This window comes from Dama dama, chromosome 21 (assembly GCF_033118175.1).
Source record: "Dama dama isolate Ldn47 chromosome 21, ASM3311817v1, whole genome shotgun sequence".
Taxonomy (NCBI): Eukaryota; Metazoa; Chordata; class Mammalia; order Artiodactyla; family Cervidae; genus Dama; species Dama dama.
In genome coordinates this window covers 60,826,102-60,848,309 of record NC_083701.1, presented here as the reverse complement: position 1 = coordinate 60,848,309, position 22,208 = coordinate 60,826,102, and the positions used below count along the sequence as shown (strand labels likewise).

At 43.8% G+C, this 22,208-nt stretch overlaps 1 protein-coding gene across 8 annotated transcripts in view; it reads right to left on the bottom strand.

Annotated features, from left to right (window-relative positions):
- Positions 1 to 22,208, bottom strand: part of NCALD (neurocalcin delta) — a 435,844-nt gene that overhangs the window by 25,469 nt on the left and 388,167 nt on the right. The window contains exon 5 of one of the 8 annotated variants that reach the window (XM_061123650.1): positions 7,855 to 8,059. The exons of the other annotated variants lie outside the window; for them this stretch is intronic. The gene's annotated coding sequence lies outside the window, so the exon portion shown is untranslated. The remainder of the gene's footprint in view (positions 1 to 7,854; positions 8,060 to 22,208) is intronic. 8 annotated transcript variants of the gene reach the window in all.

Sequence of the window (22,208 nt, the reverse complement as noted above, 5' to 3'; positions counted from 1 at the left end):
TATACATATGCTGTATTCTATCTTTGATGGCGCCTCATACATTATTCTACTGAGCCTTCACAGCAACTCTGAGGGATAGGCAGGGCAGCTTTCACCATTTTATAAGAAAGAGAAAGAAGGAAGAAAAGGAAGAAAGAAAACTCAGAGAGGCAAAGTGACTTGTCCTGAGTCCCACGGCTTGTGAGTGAGGGAGCCAGATAGGAAGCAGAATTTGCATGTGACTGTCAACTGTCTTTTTTTTTTTTTAATTGTGTCTGACTAGCTTCAGAGACAAGCAAATATAGAAATTAAGACAAAAGCTTTATAAAATGCCAGAAAGCAGTAGTAGAGAGGGAAGAAAGTGTTAGTTGCTCAGTCGTGTCTGTCTCTTTGTGACCCCATGGACTGTATAGCCTGCCAGACTCCTCTGTCCCTGGGATTCTCCAAGCAAGAATACTGGAATAGGGAGCCATTCCCTTCTCCAGGAGATATTCCTGACCCAGGGATTGAACCGGGGTCTCCTGCATTGCAGGCAGATTCTTTAAGGTCTGAGAGAACCTGCATGCCAATGCAGGAGACATAAGAGACGTGAGTTCGATCCCCGGGTTAGGAAGATCCCCTGGCATCTTCCCAAGTGTGTATGGCAACACACTCCAGTATCCTTGCCTGGAGAATCCCATGGACAGAGAAGCCTGGTGGGCTACAGTCCATGGGGTTGCAAAGAGTCGGACATGACTGAAGCCGTTTAGCACACACGCCACCAGGGAAGCCCAACAGGAAAGAGATGACTTCCTGTTAGAACGCATCCATTCCACAAATGTGGGCAACGTGTCTATCAGGAGGGAGGCATGGCTCAGGGCACTGAGGATTCAACCAGGAAGAGCCAGGCCAAACTCCTGTCCTTGTGGAGCTTACAGCCTCTTGGGAAGAGATACACAGTAAATAAGTGAAATATGAGAAGGAGATGTGCCATGGAGAATAGCAGAGTGGGTGGGGAATGCCAGGAGTGGGTGGGTAGGTGTTAACACTTTAAATATAAAGCCAGGGAAGGCCCCATTAAGAAAGTGTTGTGTGAAAAAGACCAGGGAGGTAGGGAGGTAGCCATGGAGATGACTGGGAGAAGACTATTCCAGGCAGAGAAAACAGCAGATGAGAAAGTCTCCACGGGAGTGTGCTTAGCACACTCAAGGTCAGGGCTGGAACAAGGGTGGGAGGAAACAAAGGATATGAGATCAGAAGAGCAATGAGGACCCGATGATGTGGGACCAGGAGGGAACCATGTGCGCTCTGGCTTGGACTCTGAGTGAGATGCAGCCATTGCAGGATTCTTAGCAGAGAAGTGATAGGAGAGATTTATATTCTAACAGGATCTTGCTGTTGTGTGGACAGGAAGCTAAAGAAGGATAAGGACAGCAGTGAAAAGACCACTGCAATGACCCAGGCCAGAGATAATGGTGGGTGAAGCCCGGGGAACAGCAGAGGAGGTGAGAATTGGTGGGATTCGGGACACAGCTTGAAGGTAGACTCAACAGGATCGTTGATGGTCCAACTGTAGGGTGTGAAGAAAGAGAATGGTAAGGTGGAAGCTGACATTTACTGAAATAAGAAAAATGCAGGAGAAGCAGGGCTTTGGGATGAGGTAGGCGACTTTGTTGTGTGCGTATGTTAATTCTAAGATGCTTGATTATATGCTGACTGGACATGTTGAGCAGGTAGTTGGATGTGTCTACAGTTAGAGAAGGTGGTCCAGGAGGCGATTTAAATTTGAGAGTCGTCAGCACATAGATCGTATTTACAGCCAAAGACTGGAAGTGAATGAGGATGGAAAAGAAATGGGGATAAGGACTGAGCCCTTGGTCACCCTGCCAATTAGAATCTTTGCCAATAGAAAGAGGAGAAGGAACCAGCAAGGGAGAAGGAGAAGGACTTAGGGAGACACAGAGGCTGAGACCACAGTCTCCGCATTGGGTCCTTTGCGCCAGCTCAAGGGGGCACATGAACGTGCTCCAGGCAGCCGCACGGGAGGGCTGGGCTCTTGGTTTTCTCTCTGGACCTTGTGCTCTCTCCCCTACCCCAGCCTGTCCTGTCTCCCTAAAGGTTGTCATCTTCTGCCCAGTTGTTCACTCCCAACCCCAAGGACTCACCCGTGATTCCTTTCACTTTTGTTCCATAAGCAGGAGCTGTCCAATCTTGCCTCTGTCTCTGAAATTTGTCCCAGATCCATTCACTGGCACATCTCCCCTGTCATGCCTCAGCCTGAGCCTCCATCCCCTCCGTCCTGAACATCTGTAACCCCCTCCTCGCTGGATCCTTACTCTCCACTCTTACCCTCCTTCTCCCTGCCTGGCTCTCCACTGAGATCCCCAGAGTGAGTTTCTAAAAACACAAAACAGACCGGGTCCCTCCTCTGCTTAAAGCTTTACAGGGCCTCCCTAACACATGGAGGACAACAACCCAGACTCCCTCCTGTGGCTCAGAGACTCTGAGCTACCCTGGCCATCCCTGACGTCCTTTCAGCCCCCCTTGCCCAGGTACTCTGACCTCCTGCATGCTCCAGCTTTGACCTCCTAAAGACTTTTGCTTCAGAGCCTTGAAGAATACATATATATGTGTGTATAAAGTAATATATATATATGTGTATACATATATTTTTTTACTTTTTATACTTTCTTGACTTCATATCATGGCCATCTTCTTTTCATCTTCCCCATCTCACGTGGGATCGCAGTTCACCAACCAGGGATTGAATCTGTGGCCCCCTACACTGGAAGACCAGAGTCTTAATCACTGGACCACCAGGGAAGTCCCTTGAAAAATACTTTTACGTAGCAATTGGGTCCTCAGCCCTTTCAAGTTCATATACCCTGTAAGATCAATCTATGTACCTATCTACTATAAGATACATATATAATATATATTCATTTTTGTTGAATCTCAACTGCATTTAATTAAATGAAACACACATGTATTCTATTAGACGCCAGCATTCTGTTACTCAGTAGTTTAACCTGAGATGGGCAATGTGAAATTTCCCAACGTATTTTGGGACACATCCAGCCATCCAGTGTCCAAAAAATAAACCTGGGGTTAATATTGACCACAGATGACAAAGGAAAAATATACAAGACACCAAACCACTAACAAAGAACCACACGCAGGAATCTAAACTATGAAGTTAACTTTCCATCTAAAAAGAATTAAAAAAGGAATAATCCCTAAAAATGATGCCGCAGGGAAAGGAAATGGCGAGGAGGAACAACCTTTCTACACGCACATGCTCCCTTCTATATATTTTGTATCTGTGAAGTGGAAAGAGCTGCAGCATTTCATTTCTGCCATTCCTCACAAGGTTCCAAAACTCGGTGAGTTAATCCTCAACGCCCAGAGTTAGATTTTCCAGGGAAAAAGTCCATAACTTACCCTGGACAGTCTGGTTAACCTCAGAGGAAGTTGCAATGCAAACTGCACTGAGTTCTTCTAAAACGGAATTTACAAGAAATGAGCAGCTAAAGTCACATTTAGCTGCAGCAAGGAACATAGAGCTCACAGTGGTTTCCGAAAGAGGCCAGGTTAATTAAAATGTTTGCCTCTTTGGAACATGTAACCTTGTCCTCTAAGGAGTTGCTTTGAATTTCCAACCAATGGAATGTCTAAATTATGAAAACATAACTAAAAAAAGGCTCCCAAAATGTAAGGAAGGAAATGATAAAAGTTATAGGTTAATGGGAGGAAGCATTCATTTACCATGAACGAGACATCATTGTTTTGGCCATCTGAATTTTACAGGTGGCTAAAATCCAGCAAATTCATTTCAAGGTCAGTTGTCCTTACTTCTCACTGGGGAAAAAAAATGACTAAATAAAAACCTGAAGAACACACTGCTTCAGAAATTTCTCTTCAGTGGAACTTGCCTCTCAGTGGGAGTTTGAAAGGAGACCGTATATATAAACTGACATATTTATATATAGTGAGCAAATTAGGAAATGAAATGCAGTGGGGCAGAAAGAGAAAAAAAAATTAAAATATTACAGAGGGAGAATTGAAGTTATGTAACACCCATTCCAGTATTCTTGCCTGGAAAATCCTATGGACAGAGGAGACTACCAGGGTACAGTCCATGGGGCCGCAGAGAGTTGGACACGACTTAGCAACTTAAAAACAAAAAAACCAACACTCTCGCTAGCTTAGTTGCCTTGACCAGAGAACGCTCTGCCTGCCAGTCTTTGGTGAGATGGGCTCATATGAGGAAGCAAGACGTACTTCCTACACCTTCATCTGGATCACAAAATGGCTTTGTTGGAACTGCCTGAAATCTGTCACGAAGCCACTGCCTGCAGGGAGGCCTTCTTCCCGATGACAATGGGGTATTTGGACCCACACCTCCTGATTGCCTGGTTATACCTGTAACGCCTGGTCACACACCTGTACTCACTCCCCACTCAGAGAGATGATGGGCGTGAGATGAGCACTTAACCGGTTCAAAAGAGACCGTGAGCAGGAGGCTCTCTAGAAACATATTCACACGGCCTCCCGCCTTCTGCAGGCTCTGAGATAAAGTCCACGAAACCTCTCCAGTCTTCCCAGGGTGAGCAGCGCTCACGGACTCTGAAATATCTGGGCCCTGGTTCTACAGAGCCTGAATTTCAGACTAGACAGGGCCTGGCCTTGGGCTTTTTTTCCAAGTTTTATTTTCCATAAAAAATAAAGTACAACCCACATTACTGCCAATAAAACATATATTTCTGATAGACTCTGAGTAGAACATTATCCAACAACAACCCTTTCCCTCGTCTCCCAAAATGGAAATATTTTTAGTTTTGCTGACTGCTAAAGTACTACATTACTATTGCAAAAAATGTAAGTAATAAAGGGATATCAAAAATAGAATGTGAACACTTCACTCTGATCCAATAGTACTCCATAAGAAATAACCACTACTAACAGTTTAATGTATATATAACAGTTATATATATATATATATATATATATATATATATATATATATATATATATATATAATATTATACATTTAAATGCATATATATGAAATCTGTGGAGCTTCCCTGGTGGGTCAGTAGTAAAGAATTTGTGGGCAATGCAGAAAATGCAGGTTTGATCTCTGGGTCAGGAAGATCCCCTGAAGAAGGAAACAGCAACCCACTCCAGTATTCTTGCTTGGAAAATCCCATGGACTGAGGAGTCTGGTGGGCTACAGTGCATGGGGTCACAAAAGAGTCAGACACAACTTAGAGCCTAAACAATATGAACTCTGTACATGCTAACCATAAATGGGATTGTTTTCACTTAAAAGAATATTGTGGATATCCTTCCATGTGGATGTACCTCATCTTTTAAAATTGTTGAATCTTGATTAATCGATTCAAGATGGTATTGAACACTGACCTAGGTCCAAGCATTGAACTGGATAGCTGACAGGATACTTAGTAACATGAGGCTCACAGTTCATTGCATGACATTTACTTAACAAAGCCCCCTTGATGGCCATTCCTGTTGATCCCACTTTGATTCCCTCGGCATTTACCTTGGTCGTGGTTCCTGGATTCCTTGGGCAGTATTTATTACAAACAAGTTCTTGATTCATTGACAAGTACCATGATCTCTAGACTCTCCCTTATAGATTCATCAAACAAGCCTTTACATGGCAACCATGCATTTTGTAAGGGTTTATACACCAGCTAGGATTAGAATTGAATCTGATTTGGAATTGGGCTTGGAATTTCACCCCACCCCCTCAGCCTGTGTTACAGGCACACACATGCAAGTTTGACATTCATTATTCTTGTACCCAAGAGGCCAAGGCCACGTTCACCCTGGTCTTTAAAGAGCACACTACTGTCACCATGTAAATGCCCCCTTTTAGCCTAAAGACTATTTTATGCACACAGCACTCTAAATCCTCCCTTGTTCAATACTCATCTCCTGATTTTTCATGCCAACTCCTTCCTCCTTACTTCAATCCAGCTAATGGCTGACTCCCCCGACACCCCTCTCAGATTGCCAGCAATTGGAGATGAACTTACATTGCAAGCTTAAAGTGCCCTTAGGTAAGTGGCCTTGAGTAAATGGACAGGGGCCATACTAAACCACACGCAGAAACTACAAAGCTGATCCAATGAAAGACATTGTCGGAGTGCCTGAAGTCAAGGGCTTCAGATGAAGTGCATGGGCTCCCGTGCCATCAACACACCTAGCCAGCAGACCACTGCATCAGAACTGCCTGTCTGGGCCACCTCATGCCAGATGCCAGCTCAGTGCCAGCTGCAGGGAGGAAAAGAGGGGGAAGCTCTGAGGGCCCCCATGCATGCTCCAGGGCTGCACAGGCTAAGACCCTACCTTGGCTGACTTCCATGGAATTCCTATAGTGATAAATTTCTGCTTAGCTACATGTACTAAATATTCTCTTATTTATTTATTTATCTGTCTAGCTATTGGCCATGCAGTATGGCAGGTGGGATCTTCATTCCCCAACCAAGATGGAACCTGTGCCTCCTGCAGTGGCAGTGTGGCGTCTTAACCACTGGACTTCCAGGGAAGTCCAATAGTCTCTTATTTAAAAGACAAGAATGACTACTTTGAGTTTTTATAAGACCATAAAACAGAAGAGTGAGCCAGCAAGGACTCCGGAGGCCAAACAGATCAGCTATAGGGATCAGGCCTCCTCACATGACCCGCAGCCAGAGGCACACAAGGAGCTCCAGTCCCCATTTGTAGACTTTCTCAAGGGGCCACAAATGCATTTAGCTAATTGATGCAAGCGCCTCCACAGAGTCTAAGAATAGTTCATAATTCTTTTTTATTTATTCAGCAAACATGTGTTTAACATCTACTGCTTCCTGACTTGAAATGAATATTCCTACAAAAATAGCATCCTACATAAGATAGGGAAAGGAAGCGAGGGAGTCTGGGATTCCAGTTGCAGCTCAGAGCATTTCATTAATACTTCATCTTTACAATTTTTCTGTGGAGTTGATGAGAGGGATGTTATATCTTGGTTTCACTCCAAGGGGCTAAGAGGGGCTTTGAGAAGCTAACCATAGTGACAAATTCATGCAGCTGGTAGCCCCAGGGGAGTAGCGTGGGAACCACCCTCCCCACTTCCATCCCTTTCTCATCTCTGGCTGGGTCACTTTTGGTATTTGAATGCTTCTGTTGGAAGGTACTGATCAATCAGTCTGTATCCTGGCCAACGTGGCTAAAATATTAATGCTCGTCCATCACATTTATGTACAAGTTAGAAGTCCAATAACTGACCGGCAAGGAGAGACTATGAAGTACCTTTGCTTCACTTCTTGCAACTTTTGCGTCCCCCAGCAAGATGTGTGGAAAGAGAATTGGACTTGGTAGCAGAGGAAGTGAATTGAAGTCCTTATTGTAGTCCAGTGTTATGTGACTTTGCAAAAGTCATCTGACCTCCCTAAAGTCTCATTCTTCTACAGTAAAATAGACAGTGATACCTCTTCATGTGGCTGTTTGGTGAAAATACGAAATGAGAAAAAGAAATCCTGATGAGTGAGGGAAAACTCAGTGTTGTGTCTGGCATCTAGCAGGTGTTCAGAAAACATCGACTATTAATCTGAGAGAGATAAGGATTCAGCTTGGTGGGCTGTTTACAAACAGGAGCTGTCCAGAGCTGGGGACATTGTCCCCCTTGCTTTAGCTTCATGAAGAATTAGAACAAAAGCAAGAATGTGACATGAGAGAATGAAAAAAAGAGAACCACTGCTAGCTTCCGGCCTGACTTTCCCCTTGGATCACTTGCCAGATAGGAAAGACATTTGGGGTCTGCACCCAGAGAGGACTCCTGCCAGACCCCTGGCTGAATGTTTTTCTCCGCATAGCAGTCATTATTCTAACCAGAAATTAAGCAAAGAAGTCTGATTGGAGAAGCAGCTGATGGTGAGTAGGACACTCTTTTTTTCTCTGGTTTCCTTCCTGAGGTTGGGACGTACGACTGGGCAGAATCCTTTTCAGAGGAGCCCCATGGCAATGGGATGGTCAGCCTTCCTGCAGTGGGATGGTCTGGCTGCTGCAAGCGGGACTTGTAACCTGTCCTCAGGGTCTGGCAAGACAAGAATGCAATTTTCAGAACTGGATACCACTGAAAAAACAGGATATCAATGACTGATTGAATCAATTCTTCTTTACCAGGGGGAAGAAATGATTCTCTGTTGCTTTATTACTTTTTTTTTTTAAACCATCTTTTCTAAGATCAGAGGTGAAGAAGAGAAATAAATTGGTTAAAAAAAAAAACTCCATTTATCATTAGGGCAGAAAAAAAAAACAGCCATAGGAAAATCCTTGTCTCTCAAGTTATTTCCAATTACTGCCACTATTTCTTAATGCAGACCTTATCTCTCATCTGAATTCAGAAATATTAACTGTTTTCCAGTCTTAAGACTCTGCATATGATTATGTCATTTCTCAAAAGTCTTCCATGTTCCATACTGATGACAGATTAGAGGCGAAACCCCATTGCTTGGTCCTCGGGGGCCTTAAGGTTGCACCCCAACCTCATCAGAACCACAGAAATCGTCATTCTAACCCTGAACTTGACACATACTTTTCTTTCCACTCCAGTCCTCACAGTGGTCCAGGGAATGAAGCTAACGAGAGAATAAAACTCAAAACCCTTTGTAAACACTGAAGTATTTCCAAGTAGTCACTATTATGACTCTCTTCTTCCCTACTTGTTGACATCTCACTTGGTGTCAGGTGGAGATTACTGTAATACTTCCTACACTCAGCTGCCTTTTCTCTTCTAAGTGAGTGTGAGGCATATCTGTGGAGATTTGTCGGGGCCTCTCTTTACAGCTCTGAGAACGATGTTGGCATGTGGTAGCTGCCTAAGAAACAATGGCTCTGTTCTGTTGAATGTATGTTCTGTCGATCCTAGAGGGTATTGCATTGCTTGTGTAACTTTAAAGAATGCCACTAATATTTACAGAACTCCAGGTGTATGCTGGCCACTACACCAGCAGCCCAATGCCACAAACTAAATAAAGCACAGCCCCCCCACCCCTTGCAGGTTTATGGGGCTTTCAGTATAATGTTTCAGCAGATCCCTGAAATACTGCTAAGAAAGGAAGAGGCAAGATCACTTACTTACAATAAAGAAATTGAGGGCGACGATGTAAGGATTTCCCTAAGGTTCCATGGGTGATAAGTTTCAAAGGCGGAAGCAGGACACAGGGCTTTGTCCTCTGTCCACTCAGCGCAGCACCTCATGGTGGAAGACTCAGCAGAGCCTCAGGGAGGATGCTGCCAAGGGTGGCAGGCCGTGTGCATGTCTGTTGCTTAAGAAAAGCCTTCCCGTCTAGCTATTTACGCTCCGGTTACTATTTCCTTTTCTTGCTTAGAGACAATGAAAATGGAAGCGTAATCTGAAAAGAGGGAAGGTGAAAATATATCCACAAAGTGACAACAATGCAATAAATTCAAACAGAGGATCCACACCAGCTCTGAGAGGTTCTGTGTCCACCCAGGTGAGTCCCCTCCTTGTCTGGGCTTCCCAGGTGGCGCTAGTGGTAAAGAACCCACCTGCCAACGCAGGAGACAAAAGCTACGACCTAAGTTCCCTGGGTTGGGAAGATCTCCCGGTGCAGGAAATAGCAACCCACTCCAGTATTCTTGCCTGGGAAATCCCGTGGACAGGGGAACCTGGTGGGCTACAGTCCGTGGGCCACAGAGAGTTGGACACGACTGAATGGCCAAGCACACACACCGCCTCGTTTAGACTGTGTGTGCCTGGGTGGGTTTTCTAACTTATCCTGCACATCCTATCCCCTTGCCAGTGGGGACCCTCCTAACCTTTTCCCTATTTCTTTTTTAAAAAATGTTTTTATTTATTTGGCTGCACAGGGTCTTAGTTGCATTATGGGGGATCTAGTTCCCCGACCAGAGATTGAACCCGGGCCCCCTGCATCAGGAGCATGAAGTCTCAGTTACCAGCCTACCAGGGACATCCCTTCTGTATGCCTAAATTCTGATCAGAGTGGCTCACTTCTATTGAACCAACTTATTCTCTCTGTATTCTCTTATATTACAGCAAACACTTAAGACCAGTGTAGAATCAGTGTAAAAAACATTATCAAAATATCCTAAAGTTGTTCAAAGAAGCTGGCAGCATATTCCTGGTGGGTCACTTCCTGTGAGAGGGTCAGTGGAAGCAGTATCGGGTTGACCCCAAGGTGATTAACGTGGCAAGGACAGCAGAGGTGGCATCTGCATCCCACGCCTTGCATACGCACAGAAACCCACTTCACGGTACCGGGGCCACCAAACCACAGAGTGTCCTGACTTCATCAGAAGACGCTGTAAAGATAATTACCTTCTGCCTTTTCCTGAATGATGTGACTTCTGGCCTTTCCTACAATTATGGCGACAGCAAATACAGTCTCAGTGTGAAGCTGCAGAGATGAACTAGAGAGGAGACTTTCGGGCTATGCATCATGGGTCACTAGCAAAACACCTTATATTTATGAAACAGGCAAACCTGTTTCATAACAAACATGTTTCTGAATCCAAACTGCATGGATTCAGAAGTATCAATATATAACAAATGGCTGGATCTGACAACTTAAATTTTTCTCGTTGATGACAGATTCAGAGATTCAAATATGCTTACTCCTACATAAAATTTGGGCTTTGTGGATGGGGTTGGAACAAAAATGATTATAGTAAAAAAAAAAAAATTAATGAAAATCTGAAATTTACCCAAATAATTTCACTGAAGGAGAATGCAATAACGGAAGAGTGTTGTACTGTATGTAACTATTCTATTTGAATAATGATGAAGATAAATTTGCCAGTACTCCTCTTTCCCTTCATTAACAAATTATGATGTGCAGCAGTGTATAAAATGATAGAGAACATTATTTCAATCCTCTGAGCCAATTGCTTGTTTCTTTAAGAGTAACATTTCCTATTATAAGAAAATTATGCAAAATTAGAATTTGATTGTATTCATACAGGAAGTGATAATAAAAGAACATAGAAGTGAAGTAAAAGCACCAGAATTAACACACTTCAGTAATCAAAACTGAGTTGGATCCGTTTTTAAATAAAAGCCAAAAATAAAGACAAGCATCTAAATTTCAACAGTGATCGGCATGTAGTTTAAATCATTTCTTTCATTTAGATAAGAATTTTAAATATGCATTAAAAGGTATATTTTTAAATGTTTAAATTTATCCCCAGTAGATCAAATAATGCAACTGAAAACTTAGAACAAGCACTATTCCTAGAATAAAACTGTGAGTTGGGTATCTAGGAAAAGCTTAGAGTAATGTCTTCATTCAAGAAGGTCCTATTTCCTTGTGAATTACTTCACAAGAAGTGAAGTCCTTGTGCCTAGGACCGTGGAAGACATGACAGTGGATTCAAAGACTAATATAGGATGAAATGGCAGAAAGACTAATCAGCTGGTAAACCAGATAGACTATTATTCCACATAAAAGACATGGTCTCTATACTCAAGGAGCATAATCTAAGCACCGTAACAACACTTTACACATAAACAATGAGGACAGGTGTTCTTTTCACTGTGTGGTTGGGTTAAGAAGTATTTAGAAAGACTGAATTTTGCCTATAACCCTACCTGTTAAAAGAAGGAAAGGTGATTTTATGGTCACATGGGAAGTAGATATAGGTGAGACAAAGAGAAAGTGATGCTTTTCTCTTGAACCTTCCCTGCCCTTCATTCTTCTGACTCCCTCTAGAAGCTCTGTGCTATAAGGGACCCTACAAATTCTAAGGCTGTTTCCATTAGTCTTAGACACCAGAAGAAATAGGATGACAATAAACTAATTTCTTCTTAGATTTACGAAGACATCATATCAGATTCAAATTATAAACATGCCCTGAGGATGAAGCTAAAAGGTAAAGCTCTGGACACAGCATCACAAGACCAAATTTAGTGTGAAAACTGTTCCTCTCTTCCTGGCTGGGAATGCAAATAGGGTGAATACTTGGAATAACAACAGTTAAGTGGGAAAGAATCCTTTGGACGGAGATGCTGGATGGGAAATCACAGAGGAGTGTGAGTCCTCCCTTAACTCTTGAAAGAAGGTAGAAAAACACTGAAATGCAGAGAGCACGTGGCACTGACTTGGAAGAGGGACCCATATGCCTTGCAAGGAGAATACAGTTTGTTGATGGAAGGATCAGAGACCCATCAAGGCTCAGTCCATGAATCACCACTTTGTTTTCATCTCCCCTTTCTCTTTTCCTCAACTCCTACCTTCCCTGGCATTAAGGTTCCTCACGATCATTCTCCCAACTCCCACTCCTCCACCCAACCTTCTTTCTGCCACGCTCACCTCATCCCACCCCTGTTCACAGCTGGAGGCTGTGTAGCCTGGCAGCTGTGAACCTCATCTTTTTGGATAGACCTCAATTGGAATCCTAGCTCTGCTTCATGCAGCAGACTATCCCTTACCCCTACTTCTCCCCAAAGCAAAAAAAAAAAAAAAAAAGTTAGCTTTTTGAAACTAGAGCATTTTAAACAATTGCATTTCCAAAGAGAATCATGGCTTTACATTTGCATAATTCAGACTTCACTTGGGTGTTTTTCATAGTCAAAGAAACAACCCCAAAGTAATAGAGGAGTTCTACCTCTAGAAAGACAGGTTGTATTTGCAGATTTTTAAGTAACTTTAAAAAAATCTGCCTGCAATGCGGGAGACCTGGGTTCGATCCCTGAGTTGGGAAGATCCCCCGGAGAAGAGAAAGGCTACCCACTCTAGTATTCTGGCCTGGAGAATTCCATGGATGGTAGAGCCCATGGGGTTGCAAGGAGTCAGACATGACTGAGTGACTCTCACTCTCACTTGAAAAAAAAAAAGCTTTTCCCTATCAAGGTTTAAAAAAATCTTAGGGTCAAAGTTTCAGGCTGAGCAGGGGTCCTGTTTCACTACGAGTTTATTTATCACATATCTTCATTGTTAGGGTCAAGCTCAGTAAAGAAATACCTGTGAGAAGTTCTTCTCATCACGTGTTCCTGTGGTGGGGGCGTGAGTGTCTCTTAGCACCTGGGAGAGGACACTATGCAGCACCTGGGGATGGCAGATGAGGGTGCTGGATGGATGCCTGTGCCACCGGGAGGACTGAGGGATCAATACCACACCACCCACAGCTCACCCATGGGCCCCACACCTGGGCTGAGAAGTCCTGACTTAGATGATCAAAGTAAAATTTACTAATTGTAGGAAAGAGGACATCTCATGACTCCATTACGAATGCCTCACCACTGACTCAGAACTTGGTTGTTTTTCTTCTGATGAGATACACTTCCCCATGTCAGGCTGTTGTCCCTTACTGTTCAAAATGCATATACACCCAGACTCATGCTTACTCATCATGCGCTAGCAAATTGGATAGAAATGGGCTTTGAAATGTGGTCACCGAAATTTAGAGGAAGACAATCAGTCAACAGAATATTTTCTTTTCATCTCATAGCCTGACTCATATGAGTCAAGTTTTCTTTCAATATACAAAATCAGATCTATGGAAATCAGGGAATATAGCCCAGCAGTCTTTCTATGCACTGTGCAGTGGCTAGAGTTAATTAGAATCCATTATAGCTAGGACTCAGTCAAAACAATTCTTTTGTGGGGAAAGACTTAATTACAAAGTGATATCACGTGTAGTTAGTGAGACGATCCTGTTCCCATAAATTTGTTCTTTCCTTGTTCTTTGGTATTATCACAATCACTTGCTGTGCAATCAATCTCCAACTCATCAAGGACCTTTTAGAGTCCCCAGGACAATGATCCCTCCACATCATTAGGCTAGATGTCCACAATGTGTAAAAGCATATTACATCATTTAATCTCGATGGCAATCTTATGGGGCTTTCTAGGTGGCATTCGTGATAATGAATCTGCCTGCCAATGCAGGAGACCTGAGAGATGAGGGTTTGATCCCTAGGTTGGGAAGATCCTCTGGAGGAGGGCATGGCAACCCATCCAGCATTCCTGCCTGGAGAGTCCCATGGACAGAGGAGCCTGGCGGGCTACAGTCCATGGGGTCTCAGAGTTGTATGCAACTGAAGTGACTTAGCATACACACATGAACAGCAATCTTAGGAGAACAACCCACCCATTCCACAGATGAGCAGATTGAGGTTTAAGGAGAATAAGTTCTCCCAGTCCAGGCAGAAAATAAGTGGTGGAGCTTAGTTAGAATCCCCAAACTCTCAGGGGATTTTATCATAACCCTCACTTGTGTAATATTTAACAGTTTTACAAATGAGTTTCACATCCATTATCTTACTTAAATAACCCTGCAAACTATTGTTATCCCCACTTTATAGATAAGAAAGTTGAGGCTCAGAGAGGGAATCATTGAGCCAGAAATTCAGAGAAATTTCAGGTCTCCCATGACAAGACGAAATTCAGAAATAATGACATTGAGGTTAATACTGTGATATCATTTTGCAACAATGAGATTGCGTGATGGTAAGGTATGAACATGGACTTTGAGGTCAAATCTGTGCAATCTTGCTGACTGCTCTTAGGTAGCTGTGAGCATGCCAAATCTGAGATGCTATGACCCGCTTAGTGGAATTTCAACCTGGTTGTAGAATAGCGCCTGTCATTCCTGTGGGTGTTAATGGGATAAGAGATTCATTTGAAGACAATGAATATGTGCTGAGTAACAGATACGACTCAATCTCAATGAAGTCAATACAATATATCACCCAAAGCATCTGACCCCACAATATCCAACTAAAGTTGTTTCAACAGGATCCAGCAAGAAGCCCCATTTAGACACCTCGACTTTTACAAGTCACTGAGGCATATACTGTCGGATGCATACCTAGCAGCTCTGTCTAGTTCCATGCCAGCACAGCCTTGCTATGGTTCTGATGCCTCCTCCTCTTCCCCATTGTAACCTGAGCAAATTCTGATTAGTCTAAGCCAATGACGGTGGTTGTATTCCTCGTGCACAGAATTGATTTGGGGAAGGCATGAGCCTCAGTTTTGGCCAGTGAAACGTTAGTGGAAGGCTGCTAGAAGCTTTGGGGACAGGCTTTCCTTGCTGATAAAACGGGTGCATGCTAAGGTGCTTCAGTCCTGTCCAACTCTTTGTGACTCTATGGACTGTAGCCCATCAGGTTTCTCTGTCCATGGGATTCTCCTGGCAAGAATACTGGAGAGGGTTGCCTTGCCCTCCTCCAGGGGATCTTCCCAACCCAGGGATCAAACCCAAATCTCTGATGTCTCCTGCATTGGCATTTACCACTGGCGCCACATGGAAAACCTGATAAAATTGGGGTATGGGAAAAGAAACAGTCTTCTCTCGCAGCTTCATGTGATGGCTGAACCTGTTGTTGTCATCCTGGGACCACAAAACATGAAGATAATGTGATACTGAGGACATGAGAAAAGAGAAAAATCCTTGAGGACATTATTGAGCCACTCACTGGGTTGTTGCCCATAACTTTCAGTGGAGTGAGATAAATTTCACCTATGGCAGCCAGGGTTGGCGCTTTTGAGACTCACGGCTGGAAGTGTCCTAACTGGGGCACCAGGAAAACAATCACATTTCTACGTCCCTGCAGGTGGTTTCCTGCTACTGCTGTGGTTCAGTTGCTCAGTTGTGTCTGACTCTTTGGGACTATTTGGACTGTAGCCCTCCAGGATCCTCTGTCCATGGGATTTTCCAGGCAAGAATACTGGAGTGGGTGGCCTTTTCCTTCTCCAAGGGATCTTCCTGATCAGGGATTGAACCTGCATCTCCCGCTTGGCAGGCAGATTCTTTACCACTGAGCCACCTGAGAAGCCCAGATGGTTTCCTCCTAAAGTCTATTCTCCAGGAGCCCCTTTCCCACTGAGCTTGGGGGGGAATGGTTATACACTAATAGTTGTATGAAAAAAAAGCTTGGATTTGAAGAACTTGCCACCAGCAACTCAGACCTTCCTCCTCTAATGAAATGAGATATGTTCACTTCATGAAACACCCCAAAGGCATGGGTTTGATCCCAGATTGTGAAGGAGGTCCAGCTAGCTTCCTTTTTGTATGTCCCAGTGGCTTGTAAGAAAGTGAAGACACGCCAAAACAGACTTCCAAAAATTGTGATGTACTCCATGTACTGATGTTTAGCAAATTTATGCTTTTACAATACTTGTAAAAATTCAAAGTTCTTTAATCATACTGTTTAGAAGTGAGTTGGTTGGTTGGTTGCTTGGTTTAGTTGCTAAGTTGTGTCCAATTCTTGTGACCCCATGGACTGTAGCCCGCCAGACTCCTCTGTCCATGGGATTTTCCAGGCAAGAATACCGGAGTGGGTTACCATTTCCTTCTCCAGGGGATCTTCCTGACCCAGGGATTGAACTCAGGTCTCCTGCATTGCAGGTGGTTTCTTTACCCACTGAGCCACCAAGGAAGCCCATATTTAGAAGTGAGTTATAGGATTCATAAAGAATGTTAAGTCACAGGGCACCATAGATGCTGTGGTCCAGGGACCCCATTAAAGTGGCATTATGAACTTCCCATCCATCAATCTCATCAGTCTAACTCTGTGACTTAATGTGTAAACTGGAGTGGGGATAAATTATGACAAGAATCTGAGTGTATGATCCTCTGTAAATATGAGGCCCAGATTATAGAAACAAAACAAAACACCTTTCCCCATCTGTCTCCTCTCTCACCCATGGTAGGCTCTGGTTGGCTGCTGTGATATTCTGTTACTCACCATATTTCTATAGGGGCTTCCCTGATAGCTCAATTGGTAAAGAATCTGCCTGCAATGCAGGAGACCCTGGTTCAATTCCTGGGTCGGGAAAATCCCCTGGAGAAGGGAAAGGCTACCCACTCCAGTATTCTGGCCTGGAGAATTCCATGGACTATATTGTCCACGGGGTCACAGAGTGGACATGACTGAGCAACTTTCACATTTCCATAGAGCACTTCCTATGGATCAGTGCTGTACACCCACTAGCTCTTCTGGTCCTCAGAACACCCCTCTGCAGGAGGTCCTACGATCACCCTCATTGTACAGGTGGGGAAACTGAAGCACAGAGAGGCTGAGTGAGTTGTTCAAGACCACACAGCTAAGACGTGGACGGGATTAAGGGGCAGGGCCACAGCTCCAGAATTCATATTCTTAACCAGTCTGTTATGCAGTCTCTGTGCTGATCCAACCAAAAAACCACGGGGGTTAAGAGAAGTGAATCTGGAGGGCAGACCTGGGTAAGGCTCTCTCAGTGCCGGAGAGCAAGTGAGCCTTGTTAATCTCACAGTATAATCACTGTGGAAGGTGGGTGTTATGGCTCCGCTGGTAAAGAATCCACCTGCAATGCAGGAGACCTGTGTTCGATCCCTGGGTCGGGAAGATCCCCTGAAGAAGGGAAAGGCTACCCACTCCAGTATTCCGGCCTGGAGAATTCCATGGACTGTATAGTCCATGGCCTCACAAACAGCCAGACGTGACTGAGTGAATTTCACTTTCACGTCTCACGGTGGATGTGGTCTCCTCTGCTCCTTTCGCCCTGGAGTGTGTGCATACATGTATGTGCTTCCGTGTGTTTTCCTGTGTGATTTTCAGGCATCATCAGTGGAATTGTGTAGCAGCAGTTGTCAACTACGTGGGTTTAACTCCCTAGGCTCTTACAATCTCCTCAGTGAAACTTTTCAAAGCCACTGTTTTGCTCTCTAGCAATTATTTCTAACCAGGCTTTGACTGTGGAATAGAAAGAAACCCTTAAAATAATTACATTATCCTGAAATAAGGTCATTTGTCTTTTTCTTTTAAAACAATTTTCATGTTATAATCACTTCAATTGTTTCTAAATTAGGACTCATAAATGGTTCTGCAGAACGGATGGTCTCCATAGTCAGAAATGCTTCCCCAAAGAACCAAAGTGAATTACTGGAATTGACAGGTCACAGGAGTGGCATTCTCCCTGATGAATAGGATCAGGAAGAGGGCGGATGAGGACAAGTGCTGTAGGGCCTGTGGTACTCTTTCTGGGGCCAATATTGACAAAAGGAATATTATAGAATAACTGTCTGACTGCAGACTGTGGTGTCCAACAGATCTAGGTCCAAATCGTGCTTTGGCACTCAGGTGTACGGCAGGTCATTGATGTACAATCTCAGAGCCTCGGTATCATCTCTGCAGAAGAGCGCTGATAATGAGCGTGCAGTGCGTGACACACGTTGTTATAAAAGAAACGTGCACAAAGGACACGGAGGACGGAGCAAAGTTTGCCCTCTCTCTGCCTCTATTCGGATCCCTCCCCAGGAAACACTAATGTCGCTGGTTAAGTTTCCAGCTACTAATTTGCCAAAAGCCAGGAGCAGTTTGCAGAAGCTCAATGCACGCCCTCTGCTCCTTGCTTTGCCCCGGCTCCAGAGATAAGCAGAAACCTCCAGCACTTTCTTCCTCATCCCTCTGCTTACTCATAGTACAGTGGCTACTCCCCCCAACTCAGGAGCTGAGAGGGTAGAGGAGGCCTCACTTGGGCCTTGATCTCAAACCATCTACTCCAACCCGATCACCAGAGAGACCTGCCCGTGTGTCTGGCTAGTGATAAGAGGCATTGTGATTTCCTGAGGTCTGTGTATTTATAGGTCTTCCCAGGTGGCGCTAGTGGTAAAGAGCTCATCTGCCAATGCAGGAGACAGAAGAGATGCGAGGTCAATCCCTGGTTGGGAAGATCCCTTGGAGGAGGGCATGGCAACCCACTCCAGTATTCTTGCCTGGAGAATCCCATGGACAGAGGAGCTGGCAGGCTACAGTCCATAGGGTCACAAAGAGTTGGACACGACTGAAGACTTAGCATGGAGGCACATGTATTTCTAGCTCCCAGGGAAACCCCAAGGGGGAGGAGAAAGGACTGGAAGAACAGGATTCGGAGACTTTCAGGTCCCTGGCTACAACGTCAATGAGCATTACCTCTCGGAATACAATGGCAGTCAGCGGACACCAGAAAGACGCCCACTCTCCTGAACAAAGACTATGTGAAATTCTCCTCCGAGTTGCTTCAGTTCCAGAGACAGGGATACTTCCACTCTCCTTTTAAAAGTCCCCTTTCCTAATAGCGAGCAGACAGCCCTTGGCTGGAGTTTTCTGACAGACACTCAGAAGCCCTTCTTGCCTGGGAGTGCCTGGTGGGAAGAGGGCAGCCCCTGCATCTGGTCTTTGCCAGGCGATGAGGCAGGGCTGTCATTCCTGGGAGGTGTCTGCACTTGACTCTGAGAAATAAATACCGACTGTAAAGAGGTCTCCACTCAATGGCACCCTCCCACGCTAGCAGGCTCTCTTTTTCAGCAAGGCAGTCAGACTTTTTTTTTTTTTTGGTGATAACATCTAGGTTTCTTTATTGCATTAGAAACAGATCCAAATGCAGAAATGGCCAGAGTGTCATCACATGTTTCTATGCTCTATTGAAAACTATACATAACCCAAAGGTAGAAACAACATAAACGTCCATCATCAGATCCGTGGATAAATAAGACGTGCTGTATAAATGCAACGGAATATTATTTGGTCTGCTATACCATGGATGAATCTTAAAGACATTATGCTAAATGAATGAAGCCAGACACAAAAGGACAAATACTGCATGATTCTACTTATACGAGTACACAGAATAGGTGAATTTCCAGAGATAGAAAGTAGAATAGAGGTTACTAGGCTAGGAGGAAGGAGGTGAGTGAGGAATTAGTGCTTACTGGGCATAGCGTTCCTGTTTGGGGCAATGAAGAAGTTCTGGATGGACAGTAGCCATGGTTCCACCATATTATCAGTATACTTAATGCCACTGAATTGTACAGCTAAGAATGGTTAAAGTGGTAAATTTGATGTTACGCATATTTTTCTACAATAGAAAGAGATAGAGAAAGGAAGGTGGGAAGTCAGGGAGGGAGGAAAGAAGGGAGGAAGAAAGAAACAGAAAGAAAGAATGAAAAAGAAAGGAAGAAAGAAGGAAAGGGAAAGAAAGGACCATCAAGCAGGCCTGGGATAACAAGTCCTTAGAAAGGGAGCATCCCAGGGTCCCAGAATCCCAGCCCTGCTTCCAGATGTCACAGGCACAGTGCTCTTCTGAGTGACCACGAGAAAAATCAAAGCCAGAGGAAACACTGCTCTTTACAAGATCTGGCAAAGGGCACTTATTAAAGCAGTGCTCCTGACAAAATAATGGACTCTGCAATTGTTTCTGTTCCTTTGTGTGGGGGCTCAGCCTGCCCCAGAGGTGTGGGGTGGGGCAACAGAACTCCTTTTCCAAAGGCCCCAAAGCCATTCGACCAGATAGTAACCAAGTGAGCCTATTGTCATTTTCAGCAGATGATTCGTGAACATAGATATTATTTATTTCCAAGTTATAACTGTTAAGTTCTCCAGCCATTTCTTAAAAAGAAGATTGTCTTCAAACAATGGCATTTTTCAGCTACCATAACTGTAAAATTCAATTCCCTCATTTTTGCTCAAGAAATATAAAAGGTTTCTGACTTCACTGTTCCATTATAAACAGATTTCCTGCTAAATATTTTCTGGAATATGTTAATTTCTTGGCCTTCTAAATAATACTTGCTAAGAATACAACAAATGATAAAAATATGCATGTGTGCATGCATGCTAAGTCACTTCAGTCCAGTCCGACTTTTTGTGATCCTTTGGACTGTAGCCCACCAGTCTCCTCTATCCAAGGGATTTTCCAGACAAGAATACTGGAGTGGGTTGTCATTTAACCAAAATATATCCAACACATTTGAAATGATCATTTCAATATGTAATTGATTTTAAAATTATTAATTAAATATTTTACATTCCTCCTTTTATTTGTCCTAAATCTTTGAAATTCAAAATATATTTTGTACTAAGAACACATTTCAGTTTGGGCCAGCCATGTTTCAGGTGGTCACATATGGCTAATGCTACTACTATATTTTGGACAGAGAGGAGAGTAAGAGGTATAGAAAATATACAAATAGTTCAAAAGCAAGACTGCCCCTCAGCAGGGATATAAAGAACCATACATAAAACATCTGGGGCATTTAAAAGAGGTGGTTGCATCTGAATTGACTCTTGAGAATTTTTAAGTTAGGAAATGCTATACTCAGACATTATATGAAGAGCTGACTGGCAGCTGATTGGATTGTTGGGGAAAGGATAGAAGGATTTGAGAGTCTAGGCAAGAAAGTTGGGAACCAGGGCAAAGACCATGGTGGATTTAGGGGATCTTTAGGAGCTGGAATTAGGACTAGAAATAGAGTAGAAGACACTGTAGGTGGTTACCCAGCAGCCATTTCTTTTTTCTTCCCTGTTATCAAGAGATTGATTCTGTTCAGGTGCTCTGTATCGTCTGCAATACCTTGCTATTTGCAGGGAGGTGGGGGGCAATGAGAGGGGAGAAGAGGATAGGATTCCCAGTCCCAGGAGAGTGTATCTTGATGTTGTTATTTGTTCACTAAGTCATGTCCAACTCTTGTGACCCCATGGACTCCTCTGTCCATGGGATTTCCCAGGCAAGAATACTGGAGTGGGTTGCCATTTCCTTCTCCAGGGGATCTGCTTCACCCAGGGATGGAACCTGTATCTCATGCATTGGTAGGTGGATTCTCTACTACTGGGCCACCATGGAAGCCCAGATCTTGCTTAGCATAAGCCAATTATAGTAACTTTATCTTATCATTGATTGGTTTAGAAACAGCCATGGAATCCAGTTTTGGCCAGTTGAGACTTACTGGTTAGACTTCAAGGAGGGACTCTGAGAAGGGCTTCTTAGATATTAAGAAAAAATACAAGGAAGAGATCATCTCTTTCTGCCTCTCGTGTGTGATGAGATGAGGAGGTAATGTCTGTCATCCTGAAGTGAGTCCACTGACATCTGAGACTGGCAGAGAGGAAATATGGACTTTTGATGACATCATCAAAGCAATCCTGGAAACACTCCACTTCTGGACTTGTCATTTTGTGAGAGAATATTTTTACTGATTATTCAAGAACTGTGGTGTTATCTCTTACTTGCAGGTGACAGTTTTCTAACAGATAAGGGAAGAAGCTAGACAATGCCCCAACCACTAGTAACAGCCATAATATCTTTCCTTTGTTCAGCAGGATATATAGTACATGGAGTTCTTTAACCTAATGTCTTCATGGAATCCCTCTAACAGCCCAGGAGGTCTTTGGGCAGATACCATGGTCTACTTCCACCTGTATCTTTCTCCCCCATTCTCCTTTGCATTCCCAGCAACTAGCA